General features: G+C 41.4%; 1 protein-coding gene and 37 non-coding genes across 39 annotated transcripts in view; 1 reads left to right on the top strand and 37 right to left on the bottom strand.

Moving 5' to 3' along the window:
* The window catches only part of eogt (EGF domain-specific O-linked N-acetylglucosamine (GlcNAc) transferase), a 91548-nt gene that overhangs the window by 36260 nt on the left and 39525 nt on the right, over positions 1-15763 (top strand). The gene's annotated exons all lie outside the window — the stretch shown is intronic.
* Positions 125-196, bottom strand: trnak-cuu (transfer RNA lysine (anticodon CUU)). Its single transcript has one exon. It is a non-coding gene; the product is annotated as a tRNA-Lys (tRNA).
* Positions 587-658, bottom strand: trnae-cuc (transfer RNA glutamic acid (anticodon CUC)). The gene has a single exon. It is a non-coding gene; the product is annotated as a tRNA-Glu (tRNA).
* Positions 1154-1225, bottom strand: trnae-cuc (transfer RNA glutamic acid (anticodon CUC)). Its single transcript has one exon. It is a non-coding gene; the product is annotated as a tRNA-Glu (tRNA).
* trnae-cuc (transfer RNA glutamic acid (anticodon CUC)) lies at positions 1361-1432 on the bottom strand. The gene has a single exon. It is a non-coding gene; the product is annotated as a tRNA-Glu (tRNA).
* Positions 1644-1715, bottom strand: trnae-cuc (transfer RNA glutamic acid (anticodon CUC)). Its single transcript has one exon. It is a non-coding gene; the product is annotated as a tRNA-Glu (tRNA).
* trnae-cuc (transfer RNA glutamic acid (anticodon CUC)) lies at positions 2493-2564 on the bottom strand. Its single transcript has one exon. It is a non-coding gene; the product is annotated as a tRNA-Glu (tRNA).
* trnae-cuc (transfer RNA glutamic acid (anticodon CUC)) lies at positions 2769-2840 on the bottom strand. The gene has a single exon. It is a non-coding gene; the product is annotated as a tRNA-Glu (tRNA).
* trnae-cuc (transfer RNA glutamic acid (anticodon CUC)) lies at positions 3334-3405 on the bottom strand. The gene has a single exon. It is a non-coding gene; the product is annotated as a tRNA-Glu (tRNA).
* On the bottom strand, positions 3798-3869 carry trnae-cuc (transfer RNA glutamic acid (anticodon CUC)). The gene has a single exon. It is a non-coding gene; the product is annotated as a tRNA-Glu (tRNA).
* trnae-cuc (transfer RNA glutamic acid (anticodon CUC)) lies at positions 4365-4436 on the bottom strand. Its single transcript has one exon. It is a non-coding gene; the product is annotated as a tRNA-Glu (tRNA).
* trnae-cuc (transfer RNA glutamic acid (anticodon CUC)) lies at positions 4572-4643 on the bottom strand. The gene has a single exon. It is a non-coding gene; the product is annotated as a tRNA-Glu (tRNA).
* On the bottom strand, positions 5132-5203 carry trnae-cuc (transfer RNA glutamic acid (anticodon CUC)). Its single transcript has one exon. It is a non-coding gene; the product is annotated as a tRNA-Glu (tRNA).
* trnae-cuc (transfer RNA glutamic acid (anticodon CUC)) lies at positions 5879-5950 on the bottom strand. The gene has a single exon. It is a non-coding gene; the product is annotated as a tRNA-Glu (tRNA).
* trnae-cuc (transfer RNA glutamic acid (anticodon CUC)) lies at positions 6446-6517 on the bottom strand. Its single transcript has one exon. It is a non-coding gene; the product is annotated as a tRNA-Glu (tRNA).
* Positions 6653-6724, bottom strand: trnae-cuc (transfer RNA glutamic acid (anticodon CUC)). The gene has a single exon. It is a non-coding gene; the product is annotated as a tRNA-Glu (tRNA).
* Positions 7212-7283, bottom strand: trnae-cuc (transfer RNA glutamic acid (anticodon CUC)). The gene has a single exon. It is a non-coding gene; the product is annotated as a tRNA-Glu (tRNA).
* Positions 7495-7566, bottom strand: trnae-cuc (transfer RNA glutamic acid (anticodon CUC)). The gene has a single exon. It is a non-coding gene; the product is annotated as a tRNA-Glu (tRNA).
* trnae-cuc (transfer RNA glutamic acid (anticodon CUC)) lies at positions 7772-7843 on the bottom strand. The gene has a single exon. It is a non-coding gene; the product is annotated as a tRNA-Glu (tRNA).
* trnav-cac (transfer RNA valine (anticodon CAC)) lies at positions 8339-8410 on the bottom strand. Its single transcript has one exon. It is a non-coding gene; the product is annotated as a tRNA-Val (tRNA).
* Positions 8621-8692, bottom strand: trnae-cuc (transfer RNA glutamic acid (anticodon CUC)). Its single transcript has one exon. It is a non-coding gene; the product is annotated as a tRNA-Glu (tRNA).
* Positions 9188-9259, bottom strand: trnae-cuc (transfer RNA glutamic acid (anticodon CUC)). The gene has a single exon. It is a non-coding gene; the product is annotated as a tRNA-Glu (tRNA).
* Positions 9472-9543, bottom strand: trnae-cuc (transfer RNA glutamic acid (anticodon CUC)). Its single transcript has one exon. It is a non-coding gene; the product is annotated as a tRNA-Glu (tRNA).
* On the bottom strand, positions 9679-9750 carry trnae-cuc (transfer RNA glutamic acid (anticodon CUC)). The gene has a single exon. It is a non-coding gene; the product is annotated as a tRNA-Glu (tRNA).
* On the bottom strand, positions 10246-10317 carry trnae-cuc (transfer RNA glutamic acid (anticodon CUC)). The gene has a single exon. It is a non-coding gene; the product is annotated as a tRNA-Glu (tRNA).
* On the bottom strand, positions 10454-10525 carry trnae-cuc (transfer RNA glutamic acid (anticodon CUC)). Its single transcript has one exon. It is a non-coding gene; the product is annotated as a tRNA-Glu (tRNA).
* On the bottom strand, positions 10737-10808 carry trnae-cuc (transfer RNA glutamic acid (anticodon CUC)). The gene has a single exon. It is a non-coding gene; the product is annotated as a tRNA-Glu (tRNA).
* On the bottom strand, positions 11020-11091 carry trnae-cuc (transfer RNA glutamic acid (anticodon CUC)). The gene has a single exon. It is a non-coding gene; the product is annotated as a tRNA-Glu (tRNA).
* Positions 11304-11375, bottom strand: trnae-cuc (transfer RNA glutamic acid (anticodon CUC)). The gene has a single exon. It is a non-coding gene; the product is annotated as a tRNA-Glu (tRNA).
* trnae-cuc (transfer RNA glutamic acid (anticodon CUC)) lies at positions 11795-11866 on the bottom strand. The gene has a single exon. It is a non-coding gene; the product is annotated as a tRNA-Glu (tRNA).
* Positions 12078-12149, bottom strand: trnae-cuc (transfer RNA glutamic acid (anticodon CUC)). The gene has a single exon. It is a non-coding gene; the product is annotated as a tRNA-Glu (tRNA).
* Positions 13204-13275, bottom strand: trnae-cuc (transfer RNA glutamic acid (anticodon CUC)). The gene has a single exon. It is a non-coding gene; the product is annotated as a tRNA-Glu (tRNA).
* On the bottom strand, positions 13488-13559 carry trnae-cuc (transfer RNA glutamic acid (anticodon CUC)). The gene has a single exon. It is a non-coding gene; the product is annotated as a tRNA-Glu (tRNA).
* Positions 13772-13843, bottom strand: trnae-cuc (transfer RNA glutamic acid (anticodon CUC)). Its single transcript has one exon. It is a non-coding gene; the product is annotated as a tRNA-Glu (tRNA).
* On the bottom strand, positions 14262-14333 carry trnae-cuc (transfer RNA glutamic acid (anticodon CUC)). Its single transcript has one exon. It is a non-coding gene; the product is annotated as a tRNA-Glu (tRNA).
* Positions 14544-14615, bottom strand: trnae-cuc (transfer RNA glutamic acid (anticodon CUC)). The gene has a single exon. It is a non-coding gene; the product is annotated as a tRNA-Glu (tRNA).
* trnae-cuc (transfer RNA glutamic acid (anticodon CUC)) lies at positions 15396-15467 on the bottom strand. The gene has a single exon. It is a non-coding gene; the product is annotated as a tRNA-Glu (tRNA).
* On the bottom strand, positions 15603-15674 carry trnae-cuc (transfer RNA glutamic acid (anticodon CUC)). The gene has a single exon. It is a non-coding gene; the product is annotated as a tRNA-Glu (tRNA).

Raw genomic sequence — 15763 nt, 5'->3', positions numbered from 1 at the left:
GCTGCAAAGGTTTAACATGGATGTATACTCTTTTTCGTTATCCAACTTTCCGTTGAATACTTGGACATTGGTTGATAACAGTGGTTCGTCTTTGATTAGCTTGGACTTCACCTATCATGTTGTGTTCCCTAACCGGGAATCGAACCCCGGCCACAGCGGTAAGAGCGCCGAATCCTAACCACTAGACCACCAGGGAGCTGTAGTGTTACATAACAATGTGACTTTTAGAAGGCTGGTTTTTAACAGCTAAATTAAGTTATCTATTTCATATTCTTGACATTTCGCAGTAATAGGGTAACATGGATTTCAGCTTTTATTGATTATTCACTTTGCCGTTGCATACTTTGATATCACTTAACACAGTGGTTTGTAAATGATTTGCTTGGACATCACTAATAATAATGTGTTCCCTAACCGGGAATCGAACCCGGGCCGCGGCGGTGAGAGCGCCGAATCCTAACCACTAGACCACCAGGGTGCTGTAGTAACAACTAACAATTGTGACTTTGACAATGTGAATACTTGGACATTGGTTGATAACAGTGGTTCGTCTTTGATTAGCTTGGACTTCACCTATAATGTTGTGTTCCCTAACCGGGAATCGAACCCGGGCCGCGGCGGTGAGAGCGCCGAATCCTAACCACTAGACCACCAGGGAGCTGTTGTAACAACTAACAATGTGACTTGCAGAAGGCTGGTTTTTAACAGCTAAATTATGTTGAAAATGTCATATTCTTGACATTTCGCTGTAAAGGTTTAACATGGATGTCTACTTTTTTTTGTTCTTCACCTTGCCGTTGAATACTTCGACATTGGTTATAAACATTGGTTCGTATTTCATTTGCTGGGAAATAGCCTAAAAATTTGTGTTCCCTAACCGGGAATCGAACCCGTACCGCGGCGGTGAGAGCGCCGAATCCTAATCACTAGACCACCAGGGAAGTATAGTCACAAAAAACAATGTTACATTCAGAAAGCAGGTTTTTTAACAGCTAAATTATGTTGAAAATGTCATATTCTTGACATTTCGCTGCAAAGGTTTAACATGGATGTATACTCTTATTCGTTATCCAACTTTCCGATGAATACTTGGACATTGGTTGATAACAGTGGTTCGTCTTTGATTAGCTTGGACTTCACCTATAATGTTGTGTTCCCTAACCGGGAATCGAACCCGGGCCGCGGCGGTGAGAGCGCCGAATCCTAACCACTAGACCACCAGGGAGCTGTAGTGTTAAATAACAATGTGACATTGAAAAGGCTGGTTTTTAACAGCTAAATTGAATACTTGAATTCTTCGACATTGGTTATAAACATTGGTTCGTATTTCATTTGCTTGGACATTACCTAAAATTTTGTGTTCCCTAACCGGGAATCGAACCCGGGCCGCGGCGGTGAGAGCGCCGAATCCTAACCACTAGACCACCAGGGAGCTGTTGTATTCATTAACAATGTGACTTCGAGAAGGCTGGTTTTTAACAGCTAAATTATGTTATCTATTTCATATTCTTGACATTTTGCTGTAAAGATTAAACATGGCTGTCTACTTTTTTTCGTTATTCAACTTCACGTTGAATACTTGGACATTGGTTGATAACATTGGTTCGTCTTTGATTAGCTTGGACTTCACCTATAATGTTGTGTTCCCTAACCGGGAATCGAACCCGGGCCGCGGCGGTGAGAGCGCCGAATCCTAACCACTAGACCACCAGGGAGCTGTTGTAACAACTAACAATGTGACTTCCGGAAGGCTGGTTTTTAACAGCTAAATTATGTTGAAAATGTCATATTCTTGACATTTCGCTGTAAAGGTTTAACATGGATGTCTACTTTTTTTTGTTCTTCACCTTGCCGTTGAATACTTCGACATTGGTTGTAAACATTGGTTCGTATTTCATTTGCTGGGAAATCACCTAAAAATTTGTGTTCCCTAACCGGGAATCGAACAAGGGCCGCGGCGGTGAGAGCGCCGAATCCTAACCACTAGACCACCAGGGAAGTGTTGTCACAAAAAACAATGTTACATTCAGAAAGCAGGTTTTTTAACAGCTAAATTATGTTGAAAATGTCATATTCTTGACATTTCGCTGCAAAGGTTTAACATGGATGTATACTCTTTTTCGTTATCCAACTTTCCGTTGAATACTTGGACATTGGTTGATAACAGTGGTTCGTCTTTGATTAGCTTGGACTTCACCTATCATGTTGTGTTCCCTAACCGGGAATCAAACCCGGGCCACAGCGGTGAGAGCGCCGAATCCTAACCACTAGACCACCAGGGAGCTGTAGTGTTACATAACAATGTGACTTTTAGAAGGCTGGTTTTTAACAGCTAAATTAAGTTATCTATTTCATATTCTTGACATTTCGCAGCAATAGGGTAACATGGATTTCAGCTTTTATTGATTATTCACTTTGCCGTTGCATACTTTGATATCACTTAACACAGTGGTTTGTAAATGATTTGCTTGGACATCACTAATAATATTGTGTTCCCTAACCGGGAATCGAACCCGGGCCCCGGCGGTGAGAGCGCCGAATCCTAACCACTAGACCACCAGGGAGCTGTAGTAACAACTAACAATGTGACTTTCAGAAGGCTGGTTTTTAACAGCTAAATTATGATGAAAATGTCATATTCTTGACATTTCACTGCAAAGGTTTAACATGGATGTATATTTATTTTCGTTATCCAACTTTCCGTTGAATACTTGGACATTGGTTGATAACAGTCTTTGCTTAGCTTGGACTACACCTATAATGTTGTGTTCCCTAACCGGGAATCGAACCCGGGCCGCGGCGGTGAGAGCGCCGAATCCTAACCACTAGACCACCAGGGAGCTGTAGTGTTACATAACAATGTGACTTTGAGAAGGCTGGTTTTTAACAGCTAAATTAAGTTATCTATTTCATATTCTTGACATTTCGCAGTAATAGGGTAACATGGATTTCGGCTTTTATTGATTATTCACTTTGCCGTTGCATACTTTGATATCACTTAACACAGTGGTTTGTAAATGATTTGCTTGGACATCACTAATAATAATGTGTTCCCTAACCGGGAATCGAACCCGGGCCACAGCGGTGAGAGCGCCGAATCCTAACCACTAGACCACCAGGGAGCTGTAGTAACAACTAACAATGTGACTTTGAGAAGGCTGGTTTTTAACAGCTAAATTATGTTGAAAATGTCATATTCTTGACATTTCGCTGTAAAGGTTTAACATGGATGTCTACTTTTTTTTGTTCTTCACCTTGCCGTTGAATACTTCGACATTGGTTATAAACATTGGTTCGTATTTCATTTGCTGGGACATCACCTAAAAATTTGTGTTCCCTAACCGGGAATCGAACCCGGGCCGCGGCGGTGAGAGCGCCGAATCCTAACCACTAGACCACCAGGGAACTGTAGACACAAAAAACAATGTTACTTTCACAAAGCAAGTTTTTTAACAGCTAAATTATGACAAATATGTCATATTCTTGACATTTCGCTGCAAAGGTTTAACATGGATGTATATATTTTTTTGTTATTCAACTTTCCGATGAATACTTGGACATTGGTTGATAACAGTGGTTCGTCTTTGATTAGCTTGGACTTCACCTATAATGTTGTGTTCCCTAACCGGGAATCGAACCCGGGCTGCGGCGGTGAGAGCGCCGAATCCTAACCACTAGACCACCAGGGTGCTGTAGTAACAACTAACAATTGTGACTTTGACAATGTGAATACTTGGACATTGGTTGATAACAGTGGTTCGTCTTTGATTAGCTTGGACTTCACCTATAATGTTATGTTCCCTAACCGGGAATCGAACCCGGGCCGCGGCGGTGAGAGCGCCGAATCCTAACCACTAGACCACCAGGGAGCTGTTGTAACAACTAACAATGTGACTTTCAGAAGGCTGGTTTTTAACAGCTAAATTATGTTGAAAATGTCATATTCTTGACATTTAGCTGTAAAGGTTTAACATGGATGTCTACTTTTTTTTGTTCTTCACCTTGCCGTTGAATACTTCGACATTGGTTATAAACATTGGTTCGTATTTCATGTGCTGGGACATCACCTAAAAATTTGTGTTCCCTAACCGGGAATCGAACCCGGGCCGCAGCGGTGAGAGCGCCGAATCCTAACCACTAGACCACCAGGGAACTGTAGACACAATAAACAATGTTACTTTCACAAAGCAAGTTTTTTAACAGCTAAATTATGACAAATATGTCATATTCTTGACATTTCGCTGCAAAGGTTTAACATGGATGTATACTTTTTTTCGTTATTCAACTTTCCGATGAATACTTGGACATTGGTTGATAACAGTGGTTCGTCTTTGATTAGCTTGGACTTCACCTATAATGTTGTGTTCCCTAACCGGGAATCGAACCCGGGCCGCGGCGGTGAGAGCGCCGAATCCTAACCACTAGACCACCAGGGAGCTGTAGTGTTAAATAACAATGTGACATTGAGAAGGCTGGTTTTTAACAGCTAAATTGAATACTTGAATTCTTCGACATTGGTTATAAACATTGGTTCGTATTTCATTTGCTTGGACATCACCTAAAATTTTGTGTTCCCTAACCGGGAATCGAACCCGGGCCGCGGCGGTGAGAGCGCCGAATCCTAACCACTAGACCACCAGGGAGCTGTAGTAACAACTAACAATGTGACTTTGAGATGGCTGGTTTTTAACAGCTAAATTATGTTGAAAATGTCATATTCTTGACATTTCGCTGTAAAGGTTTAACATGGATGTCTACTTTTTTTTGTTCTTCACCTTGCCGTTGAATACTTCGACATTGGTTATAAACATTGGTTCGTATTTCAATTGCTGGGACATCACCTAAAAATTTGTGTTCCCTAACCGGGAATCGAACCCGGGCCGCGGCGGTGAGAGCGCCGAATCCTAACCACTAGACCACCAGGAAACTGTAGTCACAATAAACAATGTTACATCCAGAAAGCAAGTTTTTTAACAGCTAAATTATGATGAAAATGTCATATTCTTGACATTTCGCTGCAAAGGTTTAACATGGATGTATATTTTTTTTCGTTATCCAACTTTCCGTTGAATACTTGGACATTGGTTGATAACAGTCTTTGCTTAGCTTGGACTACACCTATAATGTTGTGTTCCCTAACCGGGAATCGAACCCGGGCCGCGGCGGTGAGAGCGCCGAATCCTAACCACTAGACCACCAGGGAGCTGTAGTAACAACTAACAATGTGACTTTGAGATGGCTGGTTTTTAACAGCTAAATTATGTTGAAAATGTCATATTCTTGACATTTCGCTGTAAAGGTTTAACATGGATGTCTACTTTTTTTTGTTCTTCACCTTGCCGTTGAATACTTCGACATTGGTTATAAACATTGGTTCGTATTTCATTTGCTGGGACATCACCTAAAAATTTGTGTTCCCTAACCGGGAATCGAACCCGGGCCGCGGCAGTGAGAGCGCCGAATCCTAACCACTAGACCACCAGGGAACTGTAGACACAAAAAACAATGTTACTTTCACAAAGCAAGTTTTTTAACAGCTAAATTATGACAAATATGTCATATTCTTGACATTTCGCTGCAAAGGTTTAACATGGATGTATATATTTTTTTGTTATTCAACTTTCCGATGAATACTTGGACATTGGTTGATAACAGTGGTTCGTCTTTGATTAGCTTGGACTTCACCTATAATGTTGTGTTCCCTAACCGGGAATCGAACCCGGGCTGCGGCGGTGAGAGCGCCGAATCCTAACCACTAGACCACCAGGGTGCTGTAGTAACAACTAACAATTGTGACTTTGACAATGTGAATACTTGGACATTGGTTGATAACAGTGGTTCGTCTTTGATTAGCTTGGACTTCACCTATAATGTTATGTTCCCTAACCGGGAATCGAACCCGGGCCGCGGCGGTGAGAGCGCCGAATCCTAACCACTAGACCACCAGGGAGCTGTTGTAACAACTAACAATGTGACTTTCAGAAGGCTGGTTTTTAACAGCTAAATTATGTTGAAAATGTCATATTCTTGACATTTAGCTGTAAAGGTTTACCATGGATGTCTACTTTTTTTTGTTCTTCACCTTGCCGTTGAATACTTCGACATTGGTTATAAACATTGGTTCGTATTTCATGTGCTGGGACATCACCTAAAAATTTGTGTTCCCTAACCGGGAATCGAACCCGGGCCGCAGCGGTGAGAGCGCCGAATCCTAACCACTAGACCACCAGGGAACTGTAGACACAATAAACAATGTTACTTTCACAAAGCAAGTTTTTTAACAGCTAAATTATGACAAATATGTCATATTCTTGACATTTCGCTGCAAAGGTTTAACATGGATGTATACTTTTTTTCGTTATTCAACTTTCCGATGAATACTTGGACATTGGTTGATAACAGTGGTTCGTCTTTGATTAGCTTGGACTTCACCTATAATGTTGTGTTCCCTAACCGGGAATCGAACCCGGGCCGCGGCGGTGAGAGCGCCGAATCCTAACCACTAGACCACCAGGGAGCTGTAGTGTTAAATAACAATGTGACATTGAGAAGGCTGGTTTTTAACAGCTAAATTGAATACTTGAATTCTTCGACATTGGTTATAAACATTGGTTCGTATTTCATTTGCTTGGACATCACCTAAAATTTTGTGTTCCCTAACCGGGAATCGAACCCGGGCCGCGGCGGTGAGAGCGCCGAATCCTAACCACTAGACCACCAGGGAGCTGTAGTAACAACTAACAATGTGACTTTGAGATGGCTGGTTTTTAACAGCTAAATTATGTTGAAAATGTCATATTCTTGACATTTCGCTGTAAAGGTTTAACATGGATGTCTACTTTTTTTTGTTCTTCACCTTGCCGTTGAATACTTCGACATTGGTTATAAACATTGGTTCGTATTTCAATTGCTGGGACATCACCTAAAAATTTGTGTTCCCTAACCGGGAATCGAACCCGGGCCGCGGCGGTGAGAGCGCCGAATCCTAACCACTAGACCACCAGGAAACTGTAGTCACAATAAACAATGTTACATCCAGAAAGCAAGTTTTTAACAGCTAAATTATGATGAAAATGTCATATTCTTGACATTTCGCTGCAAAGGTTTAACATGGATGTATATTTTTTTTCGTTATCCAACTTTCCGTTGAATACTTGGACATTGGTTGATAACAGTCTTTGCTTAGCTTGGACTACACCTATAATGTTGTGTTCCCTAACCGGGAATCGAACCCGGGCCGCGGCGGTGAGAGCGCCGAATCCTAACCACTAGACCACCAGGGAGCTGTAGTAACAACTAACAATGTGACTTTGAGATGGCTGGTTTTTAACAGCTAAATTATGTTGAAAATGTCATATTCTTGACATTTCGCTGTAAAGGTTTAACATGGATGTCTACTTTTTTTTGTTCTTCACCTTGCCGTTGAATACTTCGACATTGGTTATAAACATTGGTTCGTATTTCAATTGCTGGGACATCACCTAAAAATTTGTGTTCCCTAACCGGGAATCGAACCCGGGCCGCGGCGGTGAGAGCGCCGAATCCTAACCACTAGACCACCAGGGAACTGTAGTCACAATAAACAATGTTACATCCAGAAAGCAAGTTTTTTAACAGCTAAATTATGATGAAAATGTCATATTCTTGACATTTCGCTGCAAAGGTTTAACATGAATGTATATTTTTTTTCGTTATCCAACTTTCCGTTGAATACTTGGACATTGGTTGATAACAGTCTTTGCTTAGCTTGGACTACACCTATAATGTTGTGTTCCCTAACCGGGAATCGAACCCGGGCCGCGGCGGTGAGAGCGCCGAATCCTAACCACTAGACCACCAGGGAGCTGTTTTAACAACTAACAATGTGACTTCCAGAAGGCTGGTTTTTAACAGCTAAATTATGTTGAAAATGTCATATTCTTGACATTTCGCTGTAAAGGTTTAACATGGATGTCTACTTTTTTTTGTTCTTCACCTTGCCGTTGAATACTTCGACATTGGTTATAAACATTGGTTCGTATTTCATTTGCTGGGAAATCACCTAAAAATTTGTGTTCCCTAACCGGGAATCGAACAAGGGCCGCGGCGGTGAGAGCGCCGAATCCTAACCACTAGACCACCAGGGAAGTATTGTCACAAAAAACAATGTTACATTCAGAAAGCAGGTTTTTTAACAGCTAAATTATGTTGAAAATGTCATATTCTTGACATTTCGCTGCAAAGGTTAAACATGGATGTATGCTCTTTTTCGTTATCCAACTTTCCGTTGAACACTTGGACATTGGTTGATAACAGTGGTTCGTCTTTGATTAGCTTGGACTTCACCTATCATGTTGTGTTCCCTAACCGGGAATCGAACCCGGGCCACAGCGGTGTGAGCGCCGAATCCTAACCACTAGACCACCAGGGAGCTGTAGTGTTACATAACAATGTGACTTTTAGAAGGCTGGTTTTTAACAGCTAAATTAAGTTATCTATTTCATATTCTTGACATTTCGCAGTAATAGGGTAACATGGATTTCAGCTTTTATTGATTATTCACTTTGCCGTTGCATACTTTGATATCACTTAACACAGTGGTTTGTAAATGATTTGCTTGGACATCACTAATAATAATGTGTTCCCTAACCGGGAATCGAACCCGGGCCGCGGCGGTGAGAGCGCCGAATCCTAACCACTAGACCACCAGGGAACTGTAGTCACAATAAACAATGTTACATCCAGAAAGCACGTTTTTTAACAGCTAAATTATGATGAAAATGTCATATTCTTGACATTTCGCTGTAAAGGTTTAACATGGATGTCTACTTTTTTTTGTTCTTCACCTTGCCGTTGAATACTTCGACATTGGTTATAAACATTGGTTCGTATTTCAATTGCTGGGACATCACCTAAAAATTTGTGTTCCCTATCCGGGAATCGAACCCGGGCCGCGGCGGCGAGAGCGCCGAATCCTAACCACTAGACCACCAGGGAGCTGTAGTAACAACTAACAATGTGACTTTGAGAAGGCTGGTTTTTAACAGCTAAATTATGTTGAAAATGTCATATTCTTGACATTTCGCTGTAAAGGTTTAACATGGATGTCTACTTTTTTTTGTTCTTCACCTTGCCGTTGAATACTTCGACATTGGTTATAAACATTGGTTCGTATTTCATTTGCTGGGACATCACCTAAAAATTTGTGTTCCCTAACCGGGAATCGAACCCGGGCCGCGGCGGTGAGAGCGCCGAATCCTAACCACTAGACCACCAGGGAACTGTAGACACAAAAAACAATGTTACTTTCACAAAGCAAGTTTTTTAACAGCTAAATTATGACAAATATGTCATATTCTTGACATTTCGCTGCAAAGGTTTAACATGGATGTATACTTTTTTTCGTTATTCAACTTTCCGATGAATACTTGGACATTGGTTGATAACAGTGGTTCGTCTTTGATTAGCTTGGACTTCACCTATAATGTTGTGTTCCCTAACCGGGAATCGAACCCGGGCCGCGGCGGTGAGAGCGCCGAATCCTAACCACTAGACCACCAGGGAGCTGTAGTGTTAAATAACAATGTGACATTGAGAACGCTGGTTTTTAACAGCTAAATTGAATACTTGAATTCTTCGACATTGGTTATAAACATTGGTTCGTATTTCATTTGCTTGGACATCACCTAAAATTTTGTGTTCCCTAACCGGGAATCGAACCCGGGCCGCGGCGGTGAGAGCGCCGAATCCTAACCACTAGACCACCAGGGAGCTGTAATAACAACTAACAATGTGACTTTGAGAAGTCTGGTTTTTAACAGCTAAATTATGATGAAAATGTCATATTCTTGACATTTCGCTGTAAAGGTTTAACGTGGATGTCTACTTTTTTTTGTTCTTCACCTTGCCGTTGAATACTTCGACATTGGTTATAAACATTGGTTCGTATTTCATGTGCTGGGACATCACCTAAAAATTTGTGATCCCTAACCGGGAATCGAACCCGGGCCGCTGCGGTGAGAGCGCCGAATCCTAACCACTAGACCACCAGGGAACTGTAGACACAATAAACAATGTTACTTTCACAAAGCAAGTTTTTTAACAGCTAAATTATGACAAATATGTCATATTCTTGACATTTCGCTGCAAAGCTTTAACATGGATGTATACTTTTTTTCGTTATTCAACTTTCCGATGAATACTTGGACATTGGTTGATAACAGTGGTTCGTCTTTGATTAGCTTGGACTTCACCTATAATGTTGTGTTCCCTAACCGGGAATCGAACCCGGGCCACGGCGGTGAGAGCGCCGAATCCTAACCACTAGACCACCAGGGAGCTGTATTGTTAAATAACAATGTGACATTGAGAAGGCTGGTTTTTAACAGCTAAATTGAATACTTGAATTCTTCGACATTGGTTATAAACATTGGTTCGTATTTCATTTGCTTGGACATCACCTAAAATTTTTTTGTTCCCTAACCGGGAATCGAACCCGGGCCGCGGCGGTGAGAGCGCCGAATCCTAACCACTAGACCACCAGGGAGCTGTTGTATTAATTAACAATGTGACTTCGAGAAGGCTGGTTTTTAACAGCTAAATTATGTTATCTATTTCATATTCTTGACATTTCGCTGTAAAGATTAAACATGGCTGTCTACTTTTTTTCGTTATTCAACTTCACGTTGAATACTTGGACATTGGTTGATAACAGTGGTTCGTCTTTGACTAGCTTGGACTTCACCTATAATGTTGTGTTCCCTAACCGGGAATCGAACCCGGGCCGCGGCGGTGAGAGCGCCGAATCCTAACCACTAGACCACCAGGGAGCTGTAGTAACAACTAACAATGTGACTTTCAGAAGGCTGGTTTTTAACAGCTAAATTATGTTGAAAATGTCATATTCTTGACATTTAGCTGTAAAGGTTTAACATGGATGTCTACTTTTTTTTGTTCTTCACCTTGCCGTTGAATACTTCGACATTGGTTATAAACATTGGTTCGTATTTCAATTGCTGGGACATCACCTAAAAATTTGTGTTCCCTAACCGGGAATCGAACCCGGGCCGCGGCGGTGAGAGCGCCGAATCCTAACCACTAGACCACCAGGGAACTGTAGTCACAATAAACAATGTTACATCCAGAAAGCAAGTTTTTTAACAGCTAAATTATGATGAAAATGTCATATTCTTGACATTTCGCTGTAAAGGTTTAACGTGGATGTCTACTTTTTTTTGTTCTTCACCTTGCCGTTGAATACTTCGACATTGGTTATAAACATTGGTTCGTATTTCATGTGCTGGGACATCACCTAAAAATTTGTGTTCCCTAACCGGGAATCGAACCCGGGCCGCGGCGGTGAGAGCGCCGAATCCTAACCACTAGACCACCAGGGAACTGTAGACACAATAAACAATGTTACTTTCACAAAGCAAGTTTTTTAACAGCTAAATTATGACAAATAAGTCATATTCTTGACATTTCGCTGCAAAGGTTTAACATGGATGTATACTTTTTTTCGTTATTCAACTTTCCGATGAATACTTGGACATTGGTTGATAACAGTGGTTCGTCTTTGATTAGCTTGGACTTCACCTATAATGTTGTGTTCCCTAACCGGGAATCGAACCCGGCCCGCGGCGGTGAGAGCGCCGAATCCTAACCACTAGACCACCAGGGAGCTGTAGTGTTAAATAACAATGTGACATTGAGAAGGCTGGTTTTTAACAGCTAAATTGAATACTTGAATTCTTCGACATTGGTTATAAACATTGGTTCGTATTTCATTTGCTTGGACATCACCTAAAATTATGTGTTCCCTAACCGGGAATCGAACCCGGGCCGCGGCGGTGAGAGCGCCGAATCCTAACCACTAGACCACCAGGGAGCTGTAGTAACAACTAACAATGTGACTTTGAGATGGCTGGTTTTTAACAGCTAAATTATGTTGAAAATGTCATATTCTTGACATTTCGCTGTAAAGGTTTAACATGGATGTCTACTTTTTTTTGTTCTTCACCTTGCCGTTGAATACTTCGACATTGGTTATAAACATTGGTTCGTATTTCAATTGCTGGGACATCACCTAAAAATTTGTGTTCCCTGACCGGGAATCGAACCCGGGCCGCGGCGGTGAGAGCGCCGAATCCTAACCACTAGACCACCAGGGAACTGTAGTCACAATAAACAATGTTACATCCAGAAAGCAAGTTTTTTAACAGCTAAATTATGATGAAAATGTCATATTCTTGACATTTCGCTGCAAAGGTTTAACATGGATGTATATTTTTTTTCGTTATCCAACTTTCCGTTGAATACTTGGACATTGGTTGATAACAGTCTTTGCTTAGCTTGGACTACACCTATAATGTTGTGTTCCCTAACCGGGAATCGAACCCGGGCCGCGGCGGTGAGAGCACCGAATCCTAACCACTAGACCACCAGGGAGCTGTTGTAACAACTAACAATGTGACTTCCAGAAGGCTGGTTTTTAACAGCTAAATTATGTTGAAAATGTCATATTCTTGACATTTCGCTGTAAAGGTTTAACATGGATGTCTACTTTTTTTTGTTCTTCACCTTGCCGTTGAATACTTCGACATTGGTTATAAACATTGGTTCGTATTTCATTTGCTGGGAAATCACCTAAAAATTTGTGTTCCCTAACCGGGAATCGAACAAGGGCCGCGGCGGTGAGAGCGCCGAATCCTAACCACTAGACCACCACGGAAGTGTTGTCACAAAAAACAATGTTACATTCAGAAAGCAGGTTTTTTAACAGCTAAATTATGTTGAAAATGTCATATTCTTGACATTTCGCTGCAAAGGTTAAACATGGATGTATGCTCTTTTTCGTTATCCAACTTTCCGTTGAATACTTGGACATTGGTTGATAACAGTGGTTCGTCTTTGATTAGCTTGGACTTCACCTATCATGTTGTGTTCCCTAACCGGGAATCGAACCCGGGCCACAGCGGTGAGCGCGCCGAATCCTAACCACTAGACCACCAGGGAGCTGTAGTGTTACATAACAATGTGACTTTTAGAAGGCTGGTTTTTAACAGCTAAATTAAGTTATCTATTTCATATTCTTGACATTTCGCAGTAATAGGGTAACATGGATTTCAGCTTTTATTGATTATTCACTTTGCCGTTGCATACTTTGATATCACTTAACACAGTGGTTTGTAAATGATTTGCTTGGACATCACTAATAATAATGTGTTCCCTAACCGGGAATCGAACCCGGGCCGCGGCGGTGAGAGCGCCGAATCCTAACCACTAGACCACCAGGGAACTGTAGTCACAATAAACAATGTTACATCCAGAAAGCAAGTTTTTTAACAGCTAAATTATGATGAAAATGTCATATTCTTGACATTTCGCTGTAAAGGTTTAACGTGGATGTCTACTTTTTTTTGTTCTTCACCTTGCCGTTGAATACTTCGACATTGGTTATAAACATTGGTTCGTATTTCATGTGCTGGGACATCACCTAAAAATTTGTGTTCCCTAACCGGGAATCGAACCCGGGCCGCGGCGGTGAGAGCGCCGAATCCTAACCACTAGACCACCAGGGAACTGTAGACACAATAAACAATGTTACTTTCACAAAGCAAGTTTTTTAACAGCTAAATTATGACAAATATGTCATATTCTTGACATTTCGCTGCAAAGGTTTAACATGGATGTATACTTTTTTTCGTTATTCAACTTTCCGATGAATACTTGGACATTGGTTGATAACAGTGGTTCGTCTTTGATTAGCTTGGACTTCACCTATAATGTTGTGTTCCCTAACCGGGAATCGAACCCGGGCCACGGCGGTGAGAGCGCCGAATCCTAACCACTAGACCACCAGGGAGCTGTATTGTTAAATAACAATGTGACATTGAGAAGGCTGGTTTTTAACAGCTAAATTGAATACTTGAATTCTTCGACATTGGTTATAAACATTGGTTCGTATTTCATTTGCTTGGACATCACCTAAAATTTTGTGTTCCCTAACCGGGAATCGGACCCGGGCCGCGGCGGTGAGAGCGCCGAATCCTAACCACTAGACCACCAGGGAGCTGTTGTATTAATTAACAATGTGACTTCGAGAAGGCTGGTTTTTAACAGCTAAATTATTTTATCTATTTCATATTCTTGACATTTCGCTGTAAAGATTAAACATGGCTGTCTACTTTTTTTCGTTATTCAACTTCACGTTGAATACATGGACATTGGTTGATAACAGTGGTTCGTCTTTGACTAGCTTGGACTTCACCTATAATGTTGTGTTCCCTAACCGGGAATCGAACCCGGGCCGCGGCGGTGAGAGCGCCGAATCCTAACCACTAGACCACCAGGGAGCTGTAGTAACAACTAACAATGTGACTTTCAGAAGGCTGGTTTTTAACAGCTAAATTATGTTGAAAATGTCATATTCTTGACATTTAGCTGTAAAGGTTTAACATGGATGTCTACTTTTTTTGTTCTTCACCTTGCCGTTGAATACTTCGACATTGGTTATAAACATTGGTTCGTATTTCAATTGCTGGGACATCACCTAAAAATTTGTGTTCCCTAACCGGGAATCGAACCCGGGCCGCGGCGGTGAGAGCGCCGAATCCTAACCACTAGACCACCAGGGAACTGTAGTCACAATAAACAATGTTACATCCAGAAAGCAAGTTTTTTAACAGCTAAATTATGATGAAAATGTCATATTCTTGACATTTCGCTGCAAAGGTTTAACATGGATGTCTACTTTTTTTTGTTCTTCACCTTGCCGTTGAATACTTCGACATTGGTTATAAACATTGGTTCGTATTTCATGTGCTGGGACATCACCTAAAAATTTGCGTTCCCTAACCGGGAATCGAACCCAGGCCGCGGCGGTGAGAGCGCCGAATCCTAACCACTAGACCACCAGGGAACTGTAGTCACAATAAACAATGTTACATCCAGAAAGCAAGTTTTTTAACAGCTAAATTATGATGAAAATGTCATATTCTTGACATTTCGCTGTAAAGGTTTAACGTGGATGTCTACTTTTTTTTGTTCTTCACCTTGCCGTTGAATACTTCGACATTGGTTATAAACATTGGTTCGTATTTCATGTGCTGGGACATCACCTAAAAATTTGTGTTCCCTAACCGGGAATCGATCCCGGGCCGCGGCGGTGAGAGCGCCGAATCCTAACCACTAGACCACCAGGGAACTGTAGACACAATAAACAATGTTACTTTCACAAAGCAAGTTTTTTAACAGCTAAATTATGACAAATAAGTCATATTCTTGACATTTCGCTGCAAAGGTTTAACATGGATGTATACTTTTTTTCGTTATTCAACTTTCCGATGAATACTTGGACATTGGTTGATAACAGTGGTTCGTCTTTGATTAGCTTGGACTTCACCTATAATGTTGTGTTCCCTAACCGGGAATCGAACCCGGGCCGCGGCGGTGAGAGCGCCGAATCCTAACCACTAGACCACCAGGGAGCTGTAGTGTTAAATAACAATGTGACATTGAGAAGGCTGGTTTTTAACAGCTAAATTGAATACTTGAATTCTTCGACATTGGTTATAAACATTGGTTCGTATTTCATTTGCTTGGACATCACCTAAAATTATGTGTTCCCTAACCGGGAATCGAACCCGGGCCGCGGCGGTGAGAGCGCCGAATCCTAACCACTAGACCACCAGGGAGCTGTAGTAACAACTAACAATGTGACTTTGAGATGGCTGGTTTTTAACAGCTAAATTATGTTGAAAATGTCATATTCTTGACATTTCGC

Source organism: Gadus chalcogrammus, chromosome 13 (assembly GCF_026213295.1).
Source record: "Gadus chalcogrammus isolate NIFS_2021 chromosome 13, NIFS_Gcha_1.0, whole genome shotgun sequence".
Taxonomy (NCBI): domain Eukaryota; kingdom Metazoa; phylum Chordata; class Actinopteri; order Gadiformes; family Gadidae; genus Gadus; species Gadus chalcogrammus.
This window is presented reverse-complemented; position numbering and strand designations above follow the sequence as displayed.